The 27,205-nt window shown below is 39.0% G+C and overlaps 1 protein-coding gene across 1 annotated transcript in view; it reads right to left on the bottom strand.

The window, feature by feature from the left end:
• The window catches only part of LOC6634701 (basic-leucine zipper transcription factor A), a 32,219-nt gene extending 7,241 nt beyond the window's left edge, over positions 1-24,978 (bottom strand). Inside the window, exon 1 of the mRNA XM_032440549.2 lies at positions 24,897-24,978. The gene's annotated coding sequence lies outside the window, so the exon portion shown is untranslated. The remainder of the gene's footprint in view (positions 1-24,896) is intronic.
• Between the last annotated feature and the right edge of the window lie 2,227 nt (positions 24,979-27,205).

The following is a 27,205-nucleotide window of genomic DNA, read 5'->3' as shown; positions in this document are numbered from 1 at the left end:
GGTTGTCTATGCGTCGCCTTCGCGATGCTCTGCTTTTGGGGCTGGCAACAAAAACAAGAATCGAGTAAAACTAAAATAAAAATTGAAAGGCAAACAATAAAGCGACATGTAATAAACTGGCTACAGGCGGTTACCCGCTGGCTCCGCGGAGGCAATGAGTTGGCGGGAGACCTTGGAGACTGGGATTGCCTGCTCGCGCGTTGATAACTCGGTGGCTGCGTCTTGGCAGTCTCCTCCTTAAGTGCTGCACAGTGGAGCGCCACCACGGGCATCGTTTTATGCATAAGCAAACATGTCAAGCGCAGCCACGCCCCCAACTCCAGGCAACGTGCTGGTCTGGGTTGAGCATAATGTTTATCCAGCTGGCGAAAGATGTTTCGCGTGATTTGTGCAGACTTTAAGCTCGGGCAGCGGCACGGCCTCCAGCTAGATGGGATAAAGAGCTGGGGGCCGCGTCGAGTTCATTTCGGGTTAATGCCGCTCAGGATGAGCCGCAGGATGCGTGTGTCCTTACAGATTTCATGTGAGTTATGACCCGCTGCTCTGCCTGCCAGCCGTGTGTTTGACTTTCTGCTGCTCTGCTATTTTTGGTACCCTTTTAGTGTGCACCTTGCCACGCCCCTGTCTGAGTCGGAGCCAACCAAATTGACAGAAAATTCAATTTGCACATTTTACTGCATTCTATCAAAGCACTGTGTGTTTGCACTGTAAGCCAAACGGGCTGCGGGTCGACGGTGGTTGTCGCGGCGCAGCTTTAAGCTGACAGACAACATGACGTATGCGCAATATATGTTTCCTAGAGAAAGATCTGGGAAAACAGTAAAAAAATATAAAAGAAAACTATTTCTTACAGAAAAATGCATTGGTTTTCGTTGAAATATTCCTTGATTTTACAAATTCGGGACAGTTTTTATCTATATGTGATGCTTAGAAATATCAAATCAATATACATACAACTTTTTTAAATCTTAAATCCCAATACTTTTTTTTGTATGCGTAAAAATGAGTATCTTATACGAGTACTAATGAGTACTTGGTATGCTTAGTATGAGTATTAATTATTATAAGCAGGTAGAATATAAGTGAGTAATATATAAGCATGTAATTATATTAAATACGTATTTCAAAAGAGTCTTGACGAATACTCTAAATGCATGCCTATAATACGTATTATTGAGTGTCTGAATTGCGTATTAAGAAGCATTAGTAAATTTGAGAATCAAGAGTGGCAATCATAAATATCTAATGAGTAATAATGAATACCATAGCAATGAGTGTTTCGAATGAGCATTATTTACTGAGAATTATTGGTATATACACGCGTATCTTTGAGCATATAATATGCATATTAATGAACATCTAGAATGAATATTATTGAGTACTCAGAATAAGTAAAAAAGAGTGTAAATGAATATGGGAATGAGTATCACAAATACTTAGCATGAATTTAAATATATATATATATATATATAATATATTAAATATATAATATATTAAAGAGTTTTCAAATTGAGTATTAAAATATTTTTTCTTATGCTAACAAAAAGAAATCTAGAATAATCAATGTCTGAAATGAGTATTAATGAGTATCTAGAATGCGTATCTCATTATTATATGTATTATATTTTATATAAACATGTGTATAAATAGGGATAAATGCGCCTTGGCGGTATTTTTTAACGCATTTAACAAATATTCAGAAAGCCTGGGCTTAAATCCTGTTTACAAAATGTTATCAAAGAAAGAGAAGCATGTATAAAAAAAAATTACAATTGAGCCAGACGCAATGTCAGCTTTCATTAAAAAAATACAAAAAATACATATGCCAACGATTTGCATGCTCTTCCTCTACCAATTGTACCGCACTTTGATTATGCAGCCGAAAGTGGCATATTTTTTATGCCTCTGTCAAAGTCAGTTTTATCGCACAGTTCATAAAGGCTCAACTTATGCACTGTGTGCTGTCAAGTGCTGCACATAGTACACGTGTCTGACTATTGTCATTTAATGGTTTTTCATGACTGTCTTAAAAGGGAAAAAACAATGTGAAGCCACTCGAAAAGAGCTTACATTGTTGCCGTGCGCCTGCAACACTTTGACAATGAATTGCGAAAGTGAGGAAATTAAAATCTGAGAACTGTTTCGACTAGCAGAAACCTTGTGCTCGGTTATAAAGCGCTGTAAATGAGGCATTGTCTGAATAAGGCAATCGTTAACCTTCTCTTAGGTTATTTTTTTTGGTTAATTAAAATCGATTAATTCACCCGATTGGGTATATAAAAATCTATATATATTTATTAATCGATGATTATGCATACATTAAAATATATATAAGTGTTTATAAAAAAAATCCCTAGTTATTGTAGTGTTTTTTTCTGGTCTAATTAGAATCCCTATAAATGATCCATAATATTCAGCAGAACTTATCAGATACATTTATCGATATATAAGGCAGTTGCGAATATTATTTATCGGATTTTATCGATACCGATCGATAAGAATTTATCGGGAACTGTTATTATTTTAAATGTTCAATTACGAATCGATAGCTAGCGATTAACATTTTGTAGCTATCTGTAAATCAATAATTATGCATATAGCAGATCGATAACTATGTGAACCGCCTTTTGGTCTGGTTGCCTTAAAATCGATAAATATCGATTAAGTGAAAATCTGATGCATCATCTCAGAGCTTCAGCTTTGGTTTTTCATCTCTTAAAAATTCCCTTTAATGTCTGTTTCCACAGATTTTTATCGCATTCCGTGCAACAAAAGTAAAGTAAAGAAATATAAAGTTGTAAAGGGAATGCCGCAGCATACACATTACGCATACGCCGCGTAGCGCAAGCCTGAGGCCAATTGCGGCCAAAGCGTGCAATAAACGGCATTTATTTTTAATTTACCAAATGCAGAGGTATTTCCCGCACACACACACACACACACACACACACACACACACGGAAGGGGCGGGGGCAGATAAAAGTTGTCAGAAGTCAGTTTTGTTGATTTTAAAATTCAGCTCGAATCATTTTGTTGGAAAATGTTGCACATAATTCTTGTTTAAGTATCTTGTAAATTGCTTAATAACGCCAAAGGGACGCTCGCACACACAAACATACACACACACCCTTGCAATCCCTTTTAGACATCCCCCCACCCCACCGCTTCCCCTCTTCGCCACAATTACCCCTTTTCTCAGCAGCTTGTGTCTGGCAGGTTGGCAACTTTGTATTCAAGTGCGAAACGCGCTTGAAAAATTCAAGACGAAAACTTTGTGAGTTCCCAAAAAGCGAGCAACTGGGCAAATTAATGTATGCGAGTTGGCGAGTGTGCGTATGTGCGTGTGTGCAAGGGGTGTGGGTCGGTTAAGTTGGCACTTGTTTAATTTAATAACAAAATAAATGTGCATGACAACGTAAATTTATGATTCGAGAAGAAGAAAAAGCAAGGCCTACTTTCGCGAGAAGCCGTGGCGCGTTACTTTCTATTTTTGTAATTATTTAATGCTGGTTTTTGGCGACCTTTTCTTATTACAAATATTTGTTTAGCTGAAGTGAGGTCCGCGAATTTATAAAAAACAAAAATAAAAACGGACACGATTTTGTTTTAATTTTGATTTTCCGTTATATATCGTCCGCGCATCGGCAAGCGACTTCGGGGCGAAGCACAATCGAAATGCATCCAAATATAGCGTCTGCCCGTCTGTCCTTTGGGGCACTTTTGCCTTGTTTATTTTACAATCGATTGTTCGCCCGATCGTTATCGTAGTAATCGAACAACCAGCAAAGCATTGAGAGAGCGAGGGAGAGAAAGGGAAAGTCCTTAAGAAATAAGCTCTGACTTTCACTTCAAGCACCGGACTTAAGTTTCTAAGATTTCTAAATTTTTTGTACTTTGCATGCATGTTTACAGGGTATTATACGTAATTGGCAAACACAGTCGTTGGACGTCGCAATATGAAACTGAATTCGAACTCAAGCCGAGAACCAGTCGAGAAGCGTCTGCTGTTGTCATTTTATCATTAAAGGCGTCACGCACTTCTTGGGACGGCGGCGGCAGGTGTCAGCTGCGTGCCAGGTGATGGGCTTATGGGTGGGAGGGGGAGGTAGTTTGGCTAGGGGGTGTCATTTTGCTTGGCTTGCCGCACCAAATTATGCAAAGTGTTTGACAAATTAGCAAAGGAAACTTGTTAAAAGCGGAAAAGCGCATGCATAGCAACGAGTTTCGAGTCGCGCGTTTGTCGACACACAACTCTCGCATAAAGTGCAAATTTTCTCAAAATTGCGAAAATTGTGGAAATTATGAAAACTGTGGGAATTGTTTTCGAAATTAGCATTTTGAGGTGGCCATGAGAAGTCCGCAGAAGAAAAAATGGCATGGGGCAGGCAGAAGTGCCTTGAGTGTCTGGCTGACTAAGCCGCATGCCACCAGCCGCATGTCACATGCCACATGCCACATGCAACAAGCTCTTCGTAAGCTAGGCGGGACAAAAAATAAACGAATAAATATACCCTAGAACTAAGTCAAGGTATTTTTAACAGTGAACTGAACCTTCTGCAGCATTACGAGTCCAGAAAAAAGAGGTTCAAACAAAACGGATGTTTTCAAGAGGACCGACTAGCAGATACCCTGTATCCAGCTGCCTTTAAAAACATTTTCGCTTCCTTCTATTCAATCTCAGACAAAAACTCACATTGGTTCGCTTCGTCCTATACACTGTTTGGCAAATTCATACCTTAAAATTTCGAGCGCTAATATTTGGCATACTCAAGTGAGTATATGCCAAAGTCAAAGAGTTTTTCTATAAAAAAAAAAAAACCTTTGTTTTATATTTTTGAGGGGAACGTAGGAAAATACTACCTCACGCTTAATTTGCCCTGCTTATAAGACCTGAGAGTTGATCAGAAGACAGCCTATCGATGACAATTGATTTCGATTAATTTTGATCGAATCTGTCACAATACTTTCGTGTGTGTGCTTGTTTTCCTGTCCAATGGACAAAACGCTTAGCATGAGCCCATGAAACGTTTATAGTCAGAATGCGGAATCGACCTAAACACACACACACACACACAGGCAGGTCCCCAAGCGCTTATTTGAAAAACGTTTTATTTTTATTGCAAGACTCCCAAGCGACGAGTGCTCAGTGTCAGTGAATGTCATTTCAGCTTTGCGACTCAGCTTCAGCTACGCCCCCCGACCACGCCTCCGCAACCGACTGAGACAGAGATCCTGGCCCCTGAACCCCGTAAACCCTTACCCAAAAGAGACCGTAACCGAACGAAGTTACGCCCGTTGCCAGGCAAACGTGAAAAGCTAACAAGGAAGACATTTTGCTGTCATACGACATTTTAATACCCTACGTATCTCGAGCTTAATTTAATTTGTCTTGTAAACAGATTACAGTTATTTGTTTTTAACAATAATTTAACTATAGAGAGAGAATCGAGAGTTATAAATCAAGTACAATTGGAAAAAATATATACCCTTAGTTGGCGGTCACAATAGTCTCTTAAAATATTTAAAATTATCCATTGCATTTAATTGAATATATTAATATAATAAAACATAGAAATAACTAATAAATGGAATTATTTTTATAGCGAAGCAGCGCTGCAGGCAGAAAACGTTTACGAATAGAATGCAAAGCGGAAAGACAACAAATAGCTACGGAATGCAAATACATGCAACGCTGAAAAATAAGGAATGTGAAAAGAGTTAAGGAAGTTAAGAAACTGAATAGATAGATAAAGGTAAGTACAATTTAAATCGTTATATATGAATATATGGATGATGTTTTGAAATTATTGCTAGACACAATCTATCGAAATGAAGAGTATTTCTTATTAAAGGCATACTGATGTCTACATCGCTTACAACTAATGCAATTTTTTCCTATTTTAAGCCATGTAGCAAACTTATTTTAGCTTAAGGAACTGCTAAGTACAGGGTATATTAGATCAAAAGCAAGGTATCCATACATATGATGCCTACGTTCATCCAACTCTCTCTCGTTTATTTCCCCCCGTACCCTAAGTTCTGCGTCCGTCTGTTTGCTTTGTTGAATGCCACCAGCAGACATTGGAGAAAGGAGGGGTCTTGTAAGTCAGAGAGTAGACGCAGACAGTCTGTTGTTTGGGCCGTGACAAATCAAATGTGGCTCAAAGGGAAGAGGAACAAATTCTGAGTAGCTAAAGGGGGCGACACGAATTGAATGCCTGTCGCAGAAAATATTCAAAATGAAAATGAAAATGTTGAAGGTTAATGCGATGCGATTCGCCAAGCTTGGAGTCGGGGTCGGAATTGGAGTCAAAGTTCATGACACGACACGACAAGTGACACACGAGATTCGTGTCTATCTCTCTCTGTCTTCTCTTCTGCCTGCTGCTGTCAAACTGGATTAGGGGCCAAGTGCTCGATGTGTTTAAAGCCCACTTTCCTTCGAATGGGAATTTTCTCTCTTTGGCTTTATTTGAACTTGAACTTGGGGCCAATTGCAGTTCAATTTGGCCTCGAAGCGAGCACTCGGTGAACTGGACGCTCCAAAGCACTCAGCCGCCTGTTAAATCCACTTAATTCCATTTACTTAAGCTAATTTCACGCCATATTCAATTTACCACATCATGACCATTCATTATTTATTCACAACATGTAAAATCAATGGCCAACGGCCGCCCAACACGACGACACAGCATAAAAAACAAGGAGAGAAGAATAAAGTAAAGAGAGAAAGCACACCAAAAAAAATGAATTGTTGTAAGGCCGTGTATGCTAAAGTGCGATTGAAATGCTGCAGACTTAGACTGACTGACTGGTAGTTACCCTGCACCACAGAGATACCCCACCTTCGAATATACTATACAAAATGCGATTATATTTAGATAAAGTGTTCAATACTCTATATTAATTGTTCGGTATTCATAATTCATTATTCATTATTCATCATTCATTAGTTATCATTCATCATTAATTGTTCATTATTCATCATTTATTAATCATCATTAATTATTCATTATTCATCAGTCAGTATTCTTCATTCATTAGTCATTAGTCATTATTCATTGCTCATCAGTAACCATCATTCATCATTTATATTTCGTTATTCAATTTTCATTATTCCTTATTAAATAGAGATTTTATCATTATTCATTATTAGATAGAGCATTTCTTGATATCTCAATAATAATTTATACTGTTAAATTACATTATGATATATGATATTATGAATTTCTTACTGCTTTCATGGATTCATAAGTCTTGAGATAGATTCAAATCGAATCCAAATCGTTCGATTGATTTCCGCTCAATTCTAAAATTGATGGTATCTAAATCTTTGTATCCGAAAACCAAATAAAGGAGAACATATTCTTTTGTGTGGCGAGTAAAGGGTATAAATGAAAAGCCGACGAGAAGAAATGCAGCTCTATGCGTCGAATGAACGAGTAATGCCTGAATTGTTTACCAGTTCGACCCTCGCCCATCAAAAGGCGATGACGTACGCTTAATTTGGAGCGCTGGAATAATTTATGTACAGCATGTTTTGAGTGTGAGTGTGCGAGCCAGTGTGTGTGGGCGAGTATGTTTATGTGTGTGTGGGTACCAGTGTGCGAGTGTGCGAGCATGTGTGGAATCAAGCAGCAGACGGTCAAGAGGGCAGGCGGATAGAGGAGCGGAAATTGACAAAAAAAAAATACGTTGAAATGCGAACACGGGGGATCGCAGCCGTCCATTGAGCACGTGGAACGTGCTGAAAAACCACGTTGCGGCAAATAAGTGCGAGCAAAGTTTTCGGCGCACTCCATAAATATGCCGGGGAGGGTCTGATGGGCCAAACGCAGCGATTGACGAGGCGCACCTGTTACCAGACTATAGGCAGGGTATGTGATGTATTCGGTATATCTCTGCGATTTGTCTGCACCGAAATGCCACAAATGTGGGATTGGGTGTGGCAAGGGCTTGGGGCGGGGCTTAGGGAGCGGATTGGGGTGTTTCGGGGGTGGTCCATTGAGGTGTCGGCAGGTGGGGGTGGCTCATATAAAACAGCTGATTAGCATTTGCAGAGCTTCAGCTCATGTAAAAAATCAAATAATATTATAATAGAAAGTTCCACTACGAATTGCCAGCTTCTAGAATGCTCTAGAAGGTTTATGATAGCCTGTACCCAGTAACAAGTTGCCTTGACAGGATATTCATACGTTTTCAGGCAGCAGCTGCGTCACACGGAAAAGTTCATTGTGTTTCTTATTCGATTGATATGCAAATTTTTGATCTCGCAGAGTTCATACACCAAGGATGTTAATATCAAAGCCATACATCGATATTTATCGATCAAGAGAGAGAGAAAGGAGAGACAAAAGGATGCATATGGAGAGGAATATTTTTAGCTCTTAAATATATCAAAGAAATGCATTAGTATAGTATAGATCGTTCAAGAGAGAGTGAGAGGGAGATAGAAGCAGAGAGATCCATATACATAGACAGACATATTGGTAGTTCTTAAGTATATCAACGAAATGTTTAGGATATAGTTGAAAGAGAGATAATTGACTGCTAGGTCTTAAGAATCACAATTAAAAATTGATATTTATCCATCAAGAGAGCGAGAGAGAGAGAGAAAGAGAGAGATCCATATATGTATGCAGACGTATTTCCTCAATTAAAAGTATGTTAATCGACTGCGATATAGAAATATCGCAACAGAATTAAAGAATTAAACGAAGTAAATTTAAGTTTTCAGTCTAAGATGAGGTCCATAGCCTACACACGTATATGCTGAACTATTGGCATATGGGATAGTCTATTAGAATTGAGTGTGTGTGTGTGTGTGTGTGTGTGTGTGCGAGCTTATCTAAACAAGATACGCCCCATTTTAGATAGGCAGCTGGTTACCTTAGATAGGCCGACCAAGCAGTAGCCGGAAGTGAACACAGCGGGGTGGCGGGGTGGCGGGGTGGCGTTACGAAACGGAATGGAACAGGCGGGAAACGGAACGGAACTGCGGCCCGTTAGCTCTGACGTTCGCGTTGGCTTTGCGGCCGTAACGGTGCACAGCTACAGCAATAGCTGTATCTATGTGTCTATACACAACACACGCACACATGCACACATGCAGGGCATATAACGGTAATGGTTATGGCAATGGCAATGGCAACGTCAACGCCAACGTCAACGGTAACAGCGTCAAATGTTTGCTTGGCCGTCGCTGTGGGAGCTGTGCCAATATTTGCGTAACGTGTTTGACAAAGAAATGAAAACTGAAAGCGCCAGCTTGGAAAATCAAATGAAAGCCCTGCCGCTGACCAAGCAGGAAAATCTACCGCACCTGTCAGGTATGGGCGACAGGTAGGCAGTAACAGCAAATCAAATAAAGCAGCGCACAAATAAATATCTAAAATAAATAAAAAACATATATTAGCAGCGACAAAAAATACTTATATTACGAAGTCTGTTTAGGGTAAATAGTTAGTTAATGGCTTATTAATAGCAGGTAAAAGCACAGGACTGCCCGAATAGGTAATACCCTCAACCTTCTATTATATATATATATATATATTGTAACAGGCACAAGGAAGCATCTTTGAGCCCATAAATTGTACTATATGTATATATTCTTGATCAGCATCAGCCGAAACCCAATTTTTGGACATTTAGAACACTTCACTTCTTATTTTGCTTTCTACATGTCTTCCGAAATTGGAGAAAGACCCATTTAAAAGGCATTGCCTTGGGCCCTCAACATGTTATTACGATCGGACTATAAGCGCCGAAGTTTACAAAGAGTGCATTTACCGCAATCAAGGACTAAGGGAAGAAGAAGAAGAATCACATCAGCTGCAGAAAGAGAGAAACTAGACTTGACTTGTCGCTGGTCTCAGGGTATCTGCTCGTCGAGCACTCCCGATTGAGCACTTTCATATGTTTTAGTATGCATTTTATTCATTAATATTTATATGTATAAACATATATATATTATTTTTTTTTTATAATTCTTTTAATATTATTTTTCGCATTTTTACAAGTCAAATTTTATTTGTAGCTCACTTTTATTTGTCCTGCGATGTACGCCCAATAAATCGCATGCCAAAATGCTTTGAATTCCAATAGGATTCCTTTTTTTTATACAAATATGTGAATATCATAATTTAATTGAAAAGTCAAACCAAAAACAAGCTGCACGCATAATAAATAGTTGAAAGTGTCGGCCAACGGGACAAATAGCGCACAGAAATTAATAATATAGAAATTTATTATGCATAAACATTAAATATGATAAATATTGTTCCGTGAATCAATAAAGGCAAACACATATTCTCGAGAGAATTGTCGAATGAACGATTATCGGCCGGGGACATGTATAAATAGTTGCCCGATTGTGGTAAAGATTTTACAAATATGTTTACATTTTATGTGGGATGGATATAGAACAGGATACTATCCAATATATATGTATATATATAAGTGTATACTATATACTTTATATATTTACCTCAATTAACTAACTGACGAGAAGATGTATATACACCTAAGATAGATTAAAAAGAAAAGTCCGATTTAAATAGAACTTCCCTTATTTATATACTCTTACACAAATATACTTCAGCGATAAATGTAATCATTGTCAGGTTTTTCAAATAATCCCATATTATTCAGCTTCAAGAAAATGAAAGCCTTTGTTAAATTTGAACAGTGGAACAAAAAACTAGCTAGAAAGTACGAATATCTGATACGCTTGAAAGACATTTGCCTCACGGTTTTGCAGCTATGCGAGATTAATGAAACGCGTGAAACGCTGAGCTCATCAGGGAAAGCAGATCATTTCGCCATACACAAACTCATATTTTGAGCGATTCTTCCCATAGATCTATAAAATATATATAGTAGTGTGATCTTGTACAGACTTGGCAGCATACTTTCACTTAAAAATGTCGAGTTTGTTTCAAATATCTTGCTTAGCAAAAAAGTTTTCAATTCAAAAACCTGAAATAGTCTATTGATGCTGATCTAGAATATATATATACTTTATGGATTCTGAGATGTCCCCTTCTATGCATTCTAGATAGAGTTCGGTTTTTTCGTCTTATAGGCTAGGATATATTGCCTTCATTCTTGCATGGGACATGCTGTGTAAAGCTGTTGAGAATAACCTAAAGAATACCAAAGAGTCGTCACATGTGGTAGCTGTTACCCTTCCCCTCCCCTTCCTGCCACTTAACAAGTGTCGCCTTTTTTCAATTATGAGTAGGAGAAAGGGGAGGGGGCAGAAGAAGATACATAAAATAAGACAGTGAGAGGTAGCGATAACAAAGCAACAAATAGATTTCAATTTGATTGATAAATACAGCGCATGTGTGTGTGTGTGTGTGTGTGTGTGTGTGTGTGTAGGTGTAGGGCTGTGTAAATGCTGTTGCAATCGAAGAAAGGAGCTTCATGAATTACAGGACACACTAAAAAGACCATAAAAACAACGTCAAAATCAATTTGATGAAAATGCCCGACTACAAAGTACCCTGTGAATTTGTATTAATTACAACACGTGGATCTTCTTCCCGCTGCGTCATCAATATTAATAATTTTTAATAACCATTAAATTGATAAGTAATTAGAACTCTTATTATTGGATTTCTACGCGATTCTCAGGGCAAAAAGAAGACCAGGATTAGAATAACGGGAAAGGCAGGCGGCTCATTGTATATTGCCCATATTTCTTACCCATGCAAATACACATTTTTTGACCGGTTTTCCCAATAAAGCTATGAGATAGAGGAGCTCGACGTCGAAGAGGATATGAGGATCCGATGGGATCCATAACTAAGTATATATAATGTAAAGCCTGCAATAAAAAGACGAACCTATGGAATGTGTCTCAACTAAGAGACTAGGCTGCATAAAGAACAGGCACACAGACAGACAGACAGGCATAGCTTCATCGACTCCGCTGATCAGGAATATATATGCATATATCGAATGACATAATTATAATACCCTGTGCCGGGGCTATACAAAGCGAAGTAGCAGCAGCAACAGAAACACATTTTCTTTTAAAATTTTGACATAGCGATTGTAGGCGGTGCCTGACAGCCGCAGTGTTATCTGATATGCCTGGCAATGCCCTATATTCCAGAGACTCTCTGCCGCACACACACACACACACACACACACACACGCACACACACACGCACACCATGACAATCACAATAAGTGGCTGTTACATTTCACACCAAACATTGATGGAGCGGCCAATGGACCAAAAAGGACCAAAGCAGCAGGGGAGCAGCAGCCGAGCAAGCCACAGAAATAGACGAACAGTTGTGGCCAAAACTTGGGTAGTTGCGGGGCGTGACATGAGGGTTGGCAAGGTGGTGCGGGAGGAAGGGGGGGGGGGGGGCGTAACTGTGTCAGCTGCTTGAGCTGTAGCATAAAAGGAAAATCAGAGAATTTCACAAAAGATGTTTATCATTTTCACTTGGGCAAAAGTTTTCCAGCTAAAATGGCAAATATTTTCTGCATACAGATTTCACAACTAGATAAAGTGGTAAAAAATACAAAAAGGAAAATGAAAAGAAAAAAGAAGAAAAGGCGAAAAAGCAAAAACTGAAAAACGAAATAAGCAACTGGGCACTGCGAAAAGTTCGAGGCAAATGCACCCAAAGGACATCAAACGCCAATGGCCCACAACTGAGTAGCGGATGTTGTAAACTCGCCGAGGATGCGAAAAGGATAGCCCAAAAATACAACAACACTATAATAATAATATTAATAATAATAATAGAATTGCGCAGACAGGCGCAGCTGAAATACCCTTTGCTCTTGATGTGGCCACAAAAACAATCTTCGTGATGATATTTGAAAATATTTAAGTTGCCTACACAAAAATATTAAAAAGTAACAGATATTAAGCAAATGTCATATAATTGAATGAAATTTGAAATCAAAAACAAGGCATCGATTAGAGCCTCGAGTCGAACCGGCTTGTAACCCAGCCTAAAATCCAAAACCCAGGCAAAGCATAAATATTTCATTCTAAAGCCATAACTAAATTCGAATAATAAATCTTATATGACATCAATATATTATACAAAGTGCAAATACCCTTTGGTAAGGGCATCTGAAAAGCTTTTGCTGTTATTGCTGCTGCTGTTTTGAGAAATCAGAAAATAAAACAGCCTCGCAGCAGCAGCAGCAGGAGGGGTAGCTAACGAAAAATGGCAGTTAAAATTGTACTGGGAATGAATCGATCATATAATGCAATATTACAGCGTAATATTGCCATCGATAAACCACCCGAAGGCCACCCACACAACAGCCCGAAAAGATATTGTGCAGCGTTTCGGTTAAATGAAGTCTATTATTTGCTTGCCATTGGGAATTGCCTTCAAAGAAAAAAAATTTATATATATATATGTATATCGAATTATATTAATATACTTATATACATATGATTGACCGTGTGTCGAATGCAAAATCCCATAAAACAGACGTTGCTTAGATTAAAGGCAAAAGAAATTGAAGCGCTTTCACAGATGCTCTGCTGCATATATTTGTTACAAAAATTTAATTATCATTTCGTTAAATAATTTAGCTGGCAAAGAGAAGCCCGCTCAACCACATAAAAAAATTGCTTACTTATACTCAAATAGATCCCGAGTAACTTGGAATTGTATGGGAAGCACGCTTCTACTTATATAAGAGGATGCTATTGCATATTAGAGGAAATTCATAGGCAAATGCCGGCAATGCCGAGTTTGCTAGTCCTGGCTGACTAATCCAAAGAGAAAAGGCCAGAATCTGAATCTTTTTTATTTAGGTGTTCATTTTGACATAAAATATACAAAATATAGTTTTAAGACTTAAGACTTAGAAAAAATCGGTTGGGTTTTGGAAAAGTTATTTATACGTATCATATAAAGCATATAGTATATATATTATATATAATATGTATATAGTATATATACATATATAGTATTTTCATTTGCTAGGGACTGGTCACTTTTCAAGTTAAAATCTTACGAGGGTCGGGCCTGATATTTATATATTTGCATTTATGTATACATATACATATTGCTTGGATTTTGGAAGTAGAATTTATCCTGAGGATGGCTTAACCTGTTCATGACGAAGTCATCGGAATCACTTGAGTTCTCACAGACTTTTGAAATGCTTAAAGTTAACTACGAACTGCGAGCTTAATTGAGTATAATTCCCTCGCGTTTTGAGCAGGACTTTTAGCTGAAAAAATCCAGCCCAGCAGGCGGAAGTTATTTTGAAAATCTCAACAAATTTAGGTTACTCTCAAACGGGCAAAAGGTAAAAAAAACTTGTAGAAAAATTGGTGCGGACAAAGCCGGGTAACGCCCACCGGTCTATATATATATATATATATATGGATGGGATGGGATGGGATGACAGGGACATTTGCCAAGACATTTGCCAGGACATTCAGGGTTAATGTGACAAGGCCTTGGTGGACAGTTGCGGGCATGGCCAGGAGCACATAACCACAATGGGTCTAGCTATTATTTAAACGAGGCTCACACACACACACACGCACACACACAGAGAGAGAGAGAGAGATACGTACAGGACGTTGGCGCATATCCTGCAGCACAATTGAATTAGGTTAGTCATGCTTTAATGCACATCAACATACGTGCAGCCAGGCAGGACAACTGTGTGTGTGTGTGTGTGTACGTGTGTGCCGTGTGTGTGTGTGTGTGTGTGTGTGTGTGTGTGTGTGTGTGTGTGTGTGTGTTCATTCTCATAAATCTCATTGTCAGTGTTTAACTTTCTTGTTGGTTTAACTTAACTTCGAGCAACAACAGCAAAAGCAAAAGCAAAAGTCATTTGTCATTTCAGTTGGCAACACACAACTCACACACCCCCCAACAACACCCCTTCCCCACCACCTCTCCACACACACACACACACACATAGGGACACACGTGCATAGATAAACTCTCGTTGCATTTGCATTTTGTTGCCCCAAAGTAATATCCTTGCCAGGAATAAAACTTATAGCTACATCATGCATCCTGCAACACGTTGCGAGTAAGCAGCATTTGCTGCCACAGTAGGCACTCGATAAAGACAACTCAATTTTCATTCAAAGCTGCTGCTGTCGAACTCTTATATTTATTCAATTATATTTTATTTATTGTATCTATATTATTAATTTAATCATTTATTATAAAGTGCAGCCTATGAGAAATGCACTTTGCTTCATTTTAATCTACAGCAGATGCTCGATAAATGGTACTTAAATTAAAAGTAATGTAATTAACAGTTGTGTTCAAATTTCAATTTATGCTACGGTATATATTGGCTAAGGTGAATGCAATATGAATGAAGCTATTTTTTTGAATCTCTCATAAATGCAAAGTTAAAATTGATTTTGATTTCGACTACAGTGCAGGCTCGATAAAATGCATTTAACACAGTTAAACTCTTAGTATTTTTTATTTTTAGTTTACGTACACTTTATATAAATAATAATAATAATAAATAACATTCAATATAAAAATATAATAACAGTTTTATTGAAATTATAAAATATATTAAAAATTAAGGTATTTTTAGTATTTATAATTTATGAACCTCTTTCGGCCTCACCTTCTTAATTCTTGCATTTTAGCCATCATATTAATTGCCAATAATTATTGAATTGATATCATGATTTCCATTAAAAATGAATATAAATTATTCATTATTTACTTTTATTTTAAAGCTTAACCTTATTGTAGCTTATGATTCGCATGTTTAGGTGTTCAGAGTTAATAATTACTTAATTACTTAAGTAATTGAACTAATAATTATGGCTAATAAAGCTGGTAACCGCTTAGTTAAGAGCTCTGGGGACTATGCTAATTAGTTGACATAAAGTGTATAGTCTATGCGTAAAGTTCATTGTTGTTGTTGTTGTTGTTATTGCAAATGCAGTCAACTATATTAAATATGAAGTCAAATGGATGTTTGCCTGTTATTTCATTGGCGACGTGTGCAAAAATGCCACAGCAGAGCCCCAACTCTCACAATTGTCTAGGCTTCCAGTTGCTCCCTTCCAAACATACTCATGGAGTTGACATTTCTGAGCTACTTGACTTAATTAGCTGCAAAATACTTAGTTGTATATTCATCATCATCATCATCATCAGCATCATCATCATCATCATTATCGTCGTCGTTTGCAGCACTTGTTGTGGAAGTTGCCTGCGGTTGTTTATTGTGGAAATCGCCCCACACACGCTCTACCTCTCTCACTCTCTCTCACTTTCTCTCGCTCTCTCTCTCTCTCGCTCTCTCTCTAAGACTGACTGCAACGATGCCATTATAGTTATTAATGAATCCTCAACTTTGGCAACTCATGTGGCACATTCCCCATTCAGTTGAGCGCACACATTTGCAACATTTCACAACACAGCCTCGACGTGCCTCAATTAGCAATATGTTCAGATTGCCAGATAAAAGTTCATTATGGCTTGCATCATATTTGGGATTTTGGCTAAAATCTTTACACTTACAAAATCCTTTGACATTGCAACTGGAAAATTTCAATTTCATCCATAAATTTGATTTTATAAAAACATTCCATCCTCTACAGAATTATGTTCACGAATTGCGAACTAGTTCGTGAATCTGCTCAAGCTCCAAACTGGTTCCTCAAACTGAAAAATTTGTGCGGGGCTGTGAACCCAAGTTTTGTCATGAGATATATCTGTCAAGTTAGAAACAAGTTTGTTAAATGGAATCAATACTCTTGATCTGGGTTTCTGAGCTGTTTCCTTAAATGAACCAGTTATGAACGTATGAACTGATTTACGAATTAATGAGCCAACATATTTCTTCAATATAACCCTGAGTCCTTGATCCTCTTCTTAAAATTAAAAACTTATCGCAAATAGGATATTTAAACTTTTACCAAACTAAAAGAAACTTCCTTATGATATTTACAAAACTCGCTAAATAAGTTGACATTTCGTGAACCGTTTATCTAGTTGCGGCTTAACACTTGCTAACAAACCGTAGCAGTGTTGGAAAGCTAAGTAAAATCCTTTGCTTCTTTAAAGCTCGTGACCTTAGGGAAAGTTTCTTTTTGCACTCATCTAGACTGAGTGACTGGTTTGTAGTCACTGTTATCACGAGGCTGTAAGCAAAAGAAGAATTCACCTTCGTTTTACAACACTGCTGCTTCAATCTAAATATAGGAGACTGGCTGACTGATTGACGGAGTGTTGATCAAAGCACAGCCTAGACCGCGAAAGTTAGCGAGCTGAAATCCTTGCAAAAGCTTCCTACGACCGTGAGCAGCAAGAGTTCGAGCTTTAAATTGGGAGGAAAGTGTTGGTAAATGTTTCAATGAATAACATCAAACAAAAAAAAAAGAAAAAGTAAATTCGATTGCATTTCAGAACACATTATTAATTTTGGCCGAGCAACGGAGGGTAATTTCCTCTACTTAACAATATGTGAAATGCGTGCATTGAAAATCCACTGAATTCTAATTTATAAACAATTCCAAATTCTATAAATTCTTTTTATTTGTGCTGGTAGTTTCTCTTTAAATAAATCATTAATAAAGGAAAACTCTATAAATATTCCGAACTAGTATATTAATACAATTTGGCATTCACAATGAATACAGTTCACATTGTTGTGTCGCTTTTGTTATCGACTGCAGGATCAGTGTCTGTGCCATAATCATATTATTATGAAAGGGCCAGTTAAAAAGGATTCCCATGACACGTAATTGAGCCACAATAAAATGGGGCACAATGGCAAACAATGGACAACATTTGTCTCTACCAATCATGGCCATTGTCTGTGAGTCCCAGTACCATACTTTTACCCTTTTGCTCGGCCAGACAAAGACATTGGCATTTCGATGCGGAGACTAATGCATAGCCAGTTCACAATTGACTGTTCACAAATCGTGGCGTGTTAATTACCTGTAACACACGGAGAATCTACGCCAAAAGCAGCGATTGATGCCAACAGCAGGCAGAAGGCAGCACACGCTGACAAAACTATTCGATTGTGGTTAAAAAAAAAAAAAAAAAAAAGTGTTGGAAAGGGTCGGAAACTTTTTCGATTATATGCTCGTAAAAGTTTTCGATGTTTGTGCAAACCGCCCACAACTGGGCCAGAGCCACAATTTAACCGCATAACAAGGAGAAACCAGCTCTTGATATTGGAGTGATAAAGAGCGTGGCCAAAGTAAACCAAATAACCCAAAAGTCCCGAACCCTGAACCCTAGGTATGGAGACTGGAACTGGGACTGGGTCGGGGTCTGGGTCTGGCTGTGGGGAGTGTCAAGTAAGCTCGCAAAAGCAGCTCGTAAACAAGCAATAAAATTGTAAAAAGGACAACTGCAAACGTTGCCACCAATTGGCATTGTCAAAGAGGACACACACACACACAGAGAGAGAAAGAGAGAGAGAGAGAGAGAGAGAGAGAGAGAGAGAGAGAGAAAGAGAGAGACATGTGTGTGCTGAGGACGCACTTGGCTGGCAAACTCGTTGGCCTTTCGATAGTTTTCGCTTTTCGCATAGTTTACAGATGGGCCAAAAGGCAGCAACAACCACAGCAACAGCAACAACAACAATAAAATGTCAGCCACAGTGCACACTGGCACAGAAACATTTCCGTTTAACTTTTTTCCTTAACTATATACTTGCTTGATGCTTGTAATTCGCAACCAGTTAACGCTGCAGAGCTAAGTTATAATTTCAATAGAGATTTTTTTAATATATTTATTATTTTATTTTATTTATTTACACTCTGTCTTAAGACAATACGTAAATTTAGTTAGCTAAATTAAAATGAACTGGCATAGAAATCAATACCTATACATATACATATATATATGTATATATATCAAATTTATCGAATTATCGCAGCATTTGTCGACAACTGTACCAATTGAGCTGCACGTTGGTCCCACTGTGCGCTGGAAGCGTTTTACTCGTGTCCAACTTTTATTAAAAGTGTTTTTCTTAGCTTATCTTCACACACTCACACACACACAGCTTTATGGTCAATGTATGAGACCCTTGTGGCATCTGCGTATTGATGTCCCGTTATCCGGACAGCTCCTTTCGCATGCGAAGGGCGTGCGCTTAAATATTTTAATCAAGGACATGGCCATAACGAAACGCATCCTGGCTGCGATTTGGCATTTTTAAGTGAATGCCCGAAGCCAGTGCTTAGCATGGTGTTGAGAGGGGGGTAGGGGACAGAATTTGAAACGGGAAGAGGAGCTAAGACAAGCGTCTAATTGATTAACACCTGAGCGTCGCTCCATTATGGAAAAATTCCCCGCCGGACATCTTGTGCCCTCCTTCCTTCAACCACTTCGTTTGGCACTTACAGAAATTAGACAGAAACCAACCCCTACCCTTCCCCCGCCAAGTGACCGCTCATCCTGCTTTCAGCTTTTTGGCGCTGGCCACAAATCAAGACAAAACTTGCCCCGAGAGCCTTGCACAGTGGCTGAGGGGGGCGGGGCCAGGGTGGTCTGGCGCCAGGCTCTGTCGCCGTTCTCTAAATGTGTCATTAAAAAATTAAAAGCAAATTCCTGCACGCAGACGACGGCGACATTGTCGTAGAAGTCCTTTTCGTGGGAGCTGCGGCTTCGCGAGGTCGTCGTCGCGATTTTCTTGGCGTGCGGACCGCATCCTTGCGGCTTGGCCATTAAGTGGCCACAAAACGCTGCCAAAGGACTCTGCCAGACATTGTGCCACAATGCAATATGGAGCAGGATGCTTGACGGAGATTGGGGGAATTACAATAAACTCGGTTTAGCTTTAGGATTAACGTATAATGCTTGGCTAAGGCTAAGGAATAATATATTGGATAATGTGGCGAAGGAATACTATCCAGAACTGAAGATTCCGCCTGATATGATACTATATAATCACTTTAATGGGAAAAAGGAGGGAAAAATATAAATAATAAAAGTAAGAAAATGCTTTTATACGATAGATTCATATCCGAGCGATAATGCCTACGGAAAACAGTCGATAGATACAAAATAAATTAATTAGATATAAGGGAATTTCGAATATTCCGAAACCTTGCTTAAACTTAAAAAAAAGAGCTTGAGAGCGTAATGTATTATAGTCGATTTCGCAGGCAGAGCTTCTATATCCAATGGAGTGAATTTTGGAAAGATACTTCTCCTGCTCATCCACATAATATCGGAGCTATCCAAAGAAACTCTTTCTTTAACTCGTAACCCCTTTTGACACAGATACATTTATTCTGTTGTTTACATGCGAGCACCTCATCGCAAAATGCATAGTTAATTCAATTCGTGAAATATTTTTAAATCATAAAACCTGACAGTGCAACCCGCAACCCGCAACCCCTACTTCCTCGGCCGACCTATACTCAATCGGGCGAGGGTCAGAGAGCCTCGGGGGACCACAAGGTTCGACTAAAAGCAATCAATGTCAATGGGAATACTCGAGGGCTGCCAGCGGGGGCAGCGGCAGTAAAAGGGGGCCAGGCGCAGCTGCTGTAGTAGGGGGCTTGGGGCACAACTAGGTTGGAGGCGTGGCCAGCGTGTTGCGCGACGCTTATGACTGCCAGTTAGAGGGACAGACTGATGTTGCCCATATACCCTGCATTCCATGCAAATGTGTAAAACAGGGTATATTAGGTGCGTGGACAGGTAGAGGTTATGTGAGGCTTGGTTGGGTTAGTTTAAGTTGAGTGAGCTGAGGTTAGGTTACTTTGGGTTTGGCTCGGTTTGGTCATAAAGGATGGTGGGTAAGGCTAGGTTAGTTGGGTTGGGCTATGTTGGGTAAGGTTAGGTTAGGTTACGTGACATGGATAAGCTTCGATTAGATTGGATTGGATTCGATTGAGTTGAATTAAACCAAGTTAGAATAGGTTAAGATGGGTTGGGCTTACGAGAGGTTAGGTTGAAATAGTTTAGTCGAGGATAGTTCAGACTGATTATGATGGCTTGGGTGTGGTTAGGTTTAGTTACGCTCTAGGCAATTGATAAACTATACTTCTCCATCGATTAGTTCTACTTAAAGTAATACACAACTTGGCATGTCAATTCGACCATCCGACAGTTCCCAACGCATAAAGTTATCCAAAGATAGCCTCAATAAGATATTTGAATTGTTTATTTTCTACGCTCTTCAATTAGCTGATTCAAGTATTTTTTTGGACTACGTCCCAGCGACTGCCAAGTAGGAGGATGGCTTCTGGCGTCATGTTTGAGAGTTTTTAAATATTTATAAAAATTGGGGCTTGCGTCAATTTAATTTACTTGCAACGCGGCGAAAGACCAACAACGCCGAAAGTGTCAAAAAGTGCGAGTCGAAGACAGCAGCAGCTGCTGGGCCAGCAGGACGGTGAGTGGTAACGGGGACTGGTAACGGGGAGGGGGGGAGGTGCCGCTGAGAGTGCAACTTTTTTGCAGTTGACAAAGTGTCGCCGGAAGTTTCGATTTATAATTAGCATGACACACACTCTCCAAGTGAAAAACTGTTAAGAAGTCTGGCGAAAAACTTTGGAAGAACCCCCCACCGCCGAACCCTTGAGTCCCCCCCCAAAGTGCTCTGAGGGGTTACGGGGGGTCTAGACAAGAATCAATATTTCCGCAGGGCTTTGGCGTTGCCATAGACAAAGTTTTTGCAGTGTTCGTACCTCAATTGGTTTTATGCTGGCAACGATGACGACAACGTGGGCGAAGGGCGAGTGGGCGGGCGAGGGGCAGAGGACGATCGGATGCAGCAAAAGAATGGTATGAAGAAGGAACAAAACTAAAATACCCTGGAAATCGGAATAAAAAGGCCTCAGCTCGAATGCTTAAGTTGTAAAAAGGCTTGAAGCTAAAAAATAAAGTGATATAGTAACTAATTATATAGTAACTAATTGAAGCTACTCAAAGCTTTAGCAAAACTTTAACTCAGTTGGGGTTTTGGGCAGGCCTAATTGCTCAGTTCTACGAGCCTTGCTTAAAGCTGACTTAAAGCTTACCTAAAGCTTTAAGATGCAAGGCTTACATTTCAGCTCTCTTATAAACTAAGCTATAACGACTAGAAAAAAAACTGACAGAGCATGGGCTAGAAATATCACATCTAGAAGTTAAAAGCTGACTTAAAGCTAGCTTAGAGCTATAGCACGAATAGAATCCGTATTTAAAGCCTTTAAGGCTACCCTTAATAGAAATTGATAGAGAACAGAATCCAGCTCAAAAACCTTTAAAGTGTATAAAGTTTTAATTAATTAATTAAATATCACTTCTAGTAGTTCCACGTAAAGCTGACTTAAAGCTTACCAAAAGCTCTCGAAGCTTCACTTGAATTATACCCTTACTATCAGACTTGGGCCGAGTTAAGTTAGGGTTATTTTTACGGGTTTGATGTTAAATTGATTTTTTTATGCTATTATTTTTTTATTTTATTTAAATTATGCTCTGTCTTGTTGCGACTTTGGCTTCAAGGTTTTAATTACAACTTTCGATGCGTTTGAACGCCTTGCGACACATTTTGAGCTGCAGTCGAAGTCAGCCTCAAATCAAAATGGGAAATCAAGTGGGCAGGACCTCAGGACCTGGACTGAAGGCGACGGCTGACCCGGGACGTTGGTGCGGGGACTCTTTGGCACTCTTTGGCAAAATCGAGCGTGAAACTTTATCTGGCCAAGGGTCGCAAGATTTTGGCTTTTTATGTTAGTTTTAAGTTGCTTTCCTTGTCTTGCAGCAGGTTGGGGAGGGGGGTGCTTGTCTAACACTCCTTTCCCTACCGTCTCCCCCCCCCTCTGCCATGGAGACGCTCTGCTGCATTTAAAAGTTTATCTGGCGACTGCGACGCTTTATAGCTATTGCCTGCGTTTTGCCCTTAGCTCTGGCCGCTTGCAAAAATAATTTTATTACTTCTTTCACATCTTTGCTTCGCATTTACAGTTATTTTGTTATACCCTGTGACCATTAAGATCGGGTGTAAAGGGCTCGTACAAGGGTTAGAGGTGGGCTCCGATTTCATCGCATATATACCTATATTGTTGATCAGAAAGACGAGTTAAGTTCTCTTCCATTTCAGATAATATGAGAAATAGTTACATGAAATTTGGAATCGATAGAATTTAGAATTACACAGAAAAAGTTTATTTTTCTAGTCGATAGTTCCTTCACTCTGCTTAGAATCGATCAATTTATATGTAGATTATCCCCAAAATTTAAAAATTACATTAAACATTTTTGTGAAAAACCGAAGTTATTTATGAACGCGTGTGTGTATTATGTGTACATTTTCTATGTATATGTATATGGTATATAATTTTGCTGTGTATATGTCTAAAGACGGAATTTTTTCTCGTACAGGGTATTTCTTTAACGGTCATTTCAAACAGAGCACTCTTGTTTTTTTTTCTTCTGCTCCTTTCTGCGTCTTAACTGCGCAGCAACTTTTGCCTCAACTACAGTCGAGCGAATTCTTGGTTAAGGTACACTGCGTAGGCGGGCGAAAGTTTCAGAGGTGGAGGGGGGGGGGGCAACCCTTTCTGGCTGACTTTTCAGCTGGCAAATCATTCATAATTCGAATTTGGTCTTGGATCGATTATGTAACCGAAATCAAGTTCAGCATTGCAAACTTTACCAAATTGAATTCCACGATTTCTGCTGCGTCTCTGCACAACAAATGTAAACAAAAGCGAATCACTGTTGTTGTTGCTGCGGCTGCTTCCAGTTTGCGGTCGTGTGATTTAATGCAGCGTCAGAACATTCGATCAGAATACGAGAGGGGGATGGGAAGGGCAAGATAAACGGCGAGAGAGGGCAATAGCGCAAATAATAAGCCTTCCAATAGCTCGAGCCGATCAACCGTTCGTTAGCGAGAGCGCAAAATAAACAACGGTTTATTGATTGAAAAGAGAGAGATCTGTGAACCGCCCACTCCCCCCCTGCAGAGCACAATCTCAGCTCTTGGAGGGCTTTGATATTCCATATCGAACTTTATTCGATTTAGTTGTAGTGCAATGCTGGACGAAGTCACACGTCGCGAAACAGTGCAATAAAACAATTAATAATTCAGTGTTGTTCAGTGCTCATAAATAATAATATAATAAAAATAACACAATAGTTGTTTTAATTTGAGTGCGTGAAGAATTGCTAAATGCCGCCAGATTTTTTTTGTCTATCTAATTTAGTGCTTGATTAAATTTTTTCACTACAGTTTGGTTTGGATTTGTCGCCCATTGAATGATTTTGTGGTAATTAGCTGACTGGAGTTTCCTTAATTTTAGTTCGTGCTTCGGGTTCTATAAGTAAACATACACATTCACACACACATGCGCTGCCAGTGCTGCCATATCAGCAAACAAAATCAGCAAGCTTCGCGTTGAGGCATATTTATGGTGTTTGAAGTTTGAAGGGGTGGGTGGGGGCGACAAAATAGGCGTTACGCCCAGGAACTTTGGAGAGGGAGCTAAAGAGAGAGAGAGCGATAGTGGGGCGAGGGGGAGGTTAATGGCATAGCCACTGGACAAACAAAAAGCAAACGCGTGAAGAAAAATCTATTATGACGTTTGTGCGTTGACAGCTTGACGAAAGTCATTAAGGATTACGCAAAATTGCTGTTGTTCTTCTTCTTGCTGCTGTTGCGTACCCAAAATTATGGACAGCGCAAAGCAGACGAGGAAGAAGAAGAAGAACAACAACAACAACGAGGCGTGAAAAGTGAACACGACAAATGAGCCTCACGACAAAACCGAAAGGACAAAATAATTAGAGAAATGAAATGAGCGAACATTGCGGAATGTGAAAACTTGGTTAGGTTGAACGGGAAATATTTGTATATATTTTGCATATGCCCATATAATCTGAACTTTATGGAAGTTAAGCTTTTTAAAAATTATTCAAATGATTTAACTTTTCTTAGCTTACCTCTTTAATATATGTATATATTTATATGTATATATATATATGTATATATTTAACACACAAATCGGCACAAATCGTTAACTTTCTTAAAAGTAGCTTTGCACTCTGGAAATATCACGAAAATTATGACAATTCATATTTTTGTGCCCTAGAGTTGAGCAATTCCGGCGTAACTGTGACGTTTCACGAATATCGTGACCGTTTATCGCAGCGCTAACAACGGAATCGCAGTCACAGTTCACGCTATCGGTAAGACACAGCCTACGGTAAATATTACTTTCGATAAAAGGCAGAGTTCCCCCAGCTTTCTAAATGATTTAACTCAACTGACGAATAATCAAGCAGATTTTCTTCGACTGACTTCGAGTATTTCTGACCTTTCGATCTCCATTCAAAATGTTCTCTATTAAAAATAATAAAATATTAACCCATTTAGCTGTTCGAAACCAGAAAATATGTTCATACCCTTTGGTTCTGTTGTTCTTTATTCGAAGGAGCTGTGAGAAGGTCCTTGGCAGGTCGAGAACATAGTTCCATTCCCAATTTGGCGCGGCTAAACTTGATCTTTGATCTAAGTTAATATACCTCTTTTTCACAAAACGAACAGAGATACGCAATGTTTGTTGCCTAAATTATTTGAAGATACCAAAATACCAGTCACTGTTACGCTTCACACGCGGTGTCTGTTAAAATAACAGTATCTTGTCTTCAGTGTTGGTAAGCGCTGGATAGTTCCCATGCTATTGCAAGAGCTTACAGTGCTATCGACAAAATTGCTCGATATATCGATAGTCTGAAAAGAAATGAAGGAGGCACGAACTTTAAATCCTGCGGGAACATTTGAATTTTTTAAATTCGGTTTTCTAGAAGGATTTTGTGAACAACTTGAAAAGTATAAGTCATATCATATCATATCATATCATATCATATCATATCATATCGTCACAGGAAGGAAGAAAACGCACAGAGTATCTCCTAGTCGGGTAGATCCAACTAGAAACTTTCTGTTTAAACTTTGTTTTCGCGAGTTGATTCATTCATCTGGCTGAGAACCCTAGAAACTTGACATGCCAACTATTTGGCAAGGTCGCTCGCTACCTGTCTGCGAGAAACCAACCCAATACCCTACCTCTTCCCCTCTTAAACCACCTGACCCACACAGCATCACCTGCCCTCGCATAGAGCAGAATTTTTAAAGGCTTTGATTTGTTGTTGTTGTCTTTGTTGTTCGCGTGCGTGAAGTTTTTTGCCACTCACCAAATTGAATCCTTTCACTTTTTACACAGGCCAATTTTAAAGCAGGGTGAAGCTGGGCGGGTGAATAGGGAAGCGGGGGGCTTTGGGCTGTTGGCAAAGGTTCATGCGGGCTGCGTGGGTTCACAACGTGGCGCCACACGCGACGTTTCCTTCAGATTGAAAACGACGCAAGTTTTTTATCTTTTGTAAAAGTCTTTTCCCCCCCCCAAAAAAAAAGCCCACATAAGATTTGGGCCGAAAACTTAATCGGATTTGGCGTGCGCTTGTTTTCCAGCTGTCTTCTTTTATCTACCCTATACAAATGGTTCCAACGATTTTCCTGAGCTGTTCACCACGCATATAACTTATTATGAGGACGAGGCTTCGACAAATCTCTCACCATTCCAGTTCTTAGTATTTCATCACCAATATTTTCCTGTAAAGTACTTCGACTTCCACGAATAGTCTATATGTTCTATGAAAAATGGACTGTCTGTAGAGCTGTCTTGCTGTAATTGATAAAGGTGCTTTGGAGTCCTACGTAAACTGTTTGTCAATGGCACAATGTTCAATAACTGATCTTAACCCAACTCTGGCATTCCACACTTTCCTATTGTCGCCTTACATAGCACTCAATTTGCCTGATTGAAAGACTCTCAGCTATTTGTACAAAACTGGGCTTGTTTTCGCATCGGTAAGCTATAATGCCCTGCTGTATATATATATTAATGAAATCGAAGTTTTATAATATAAAGTTGGTTAAACATGTTCAAGCAAAACAGGCCTGTTTTTTTCTTGCCATTTTCATTATATCGATAAATATCGATTTTCAGACACGATTTTAAAAGCATATCTCCAAAGTAATAAGAGCTTCTTGATATCACTTGTACACAGAATGGGAGGCTTTCTTATTTTATATACCGAATGTATACAAACTATATACCAAATATATACCAAATTTTTGAGCGAATGGGGAGAGCTATCTAAAAGAAAGAGTATTTGGAGTTCGATTTTGTCAATATTTTAAATATATACCAAATACATATCAAATATATACCAAATAAATACCAAATATA

The sequence above is a fragment of the Drosophila virilis genome, chromosome X (genome assembly GCF_030788295.1).
Source record: "Drosophila virilis strain 15010-1051.87 chromosome X, Dvir_AGI_RSII-ME, whole genome shotgun sequence".
Lineage (NCBI taxonomy): Eukaryota > Metazoa > Arthropoda > Insecta > Diptera > Drosophilidae > Drosophila > Drosophila virilis.
The sequence above is the reverse complement of the archived record's forward strand: the minus strand, read 5'-3'. Positions and strand labels throughout refer to the sequence as shown.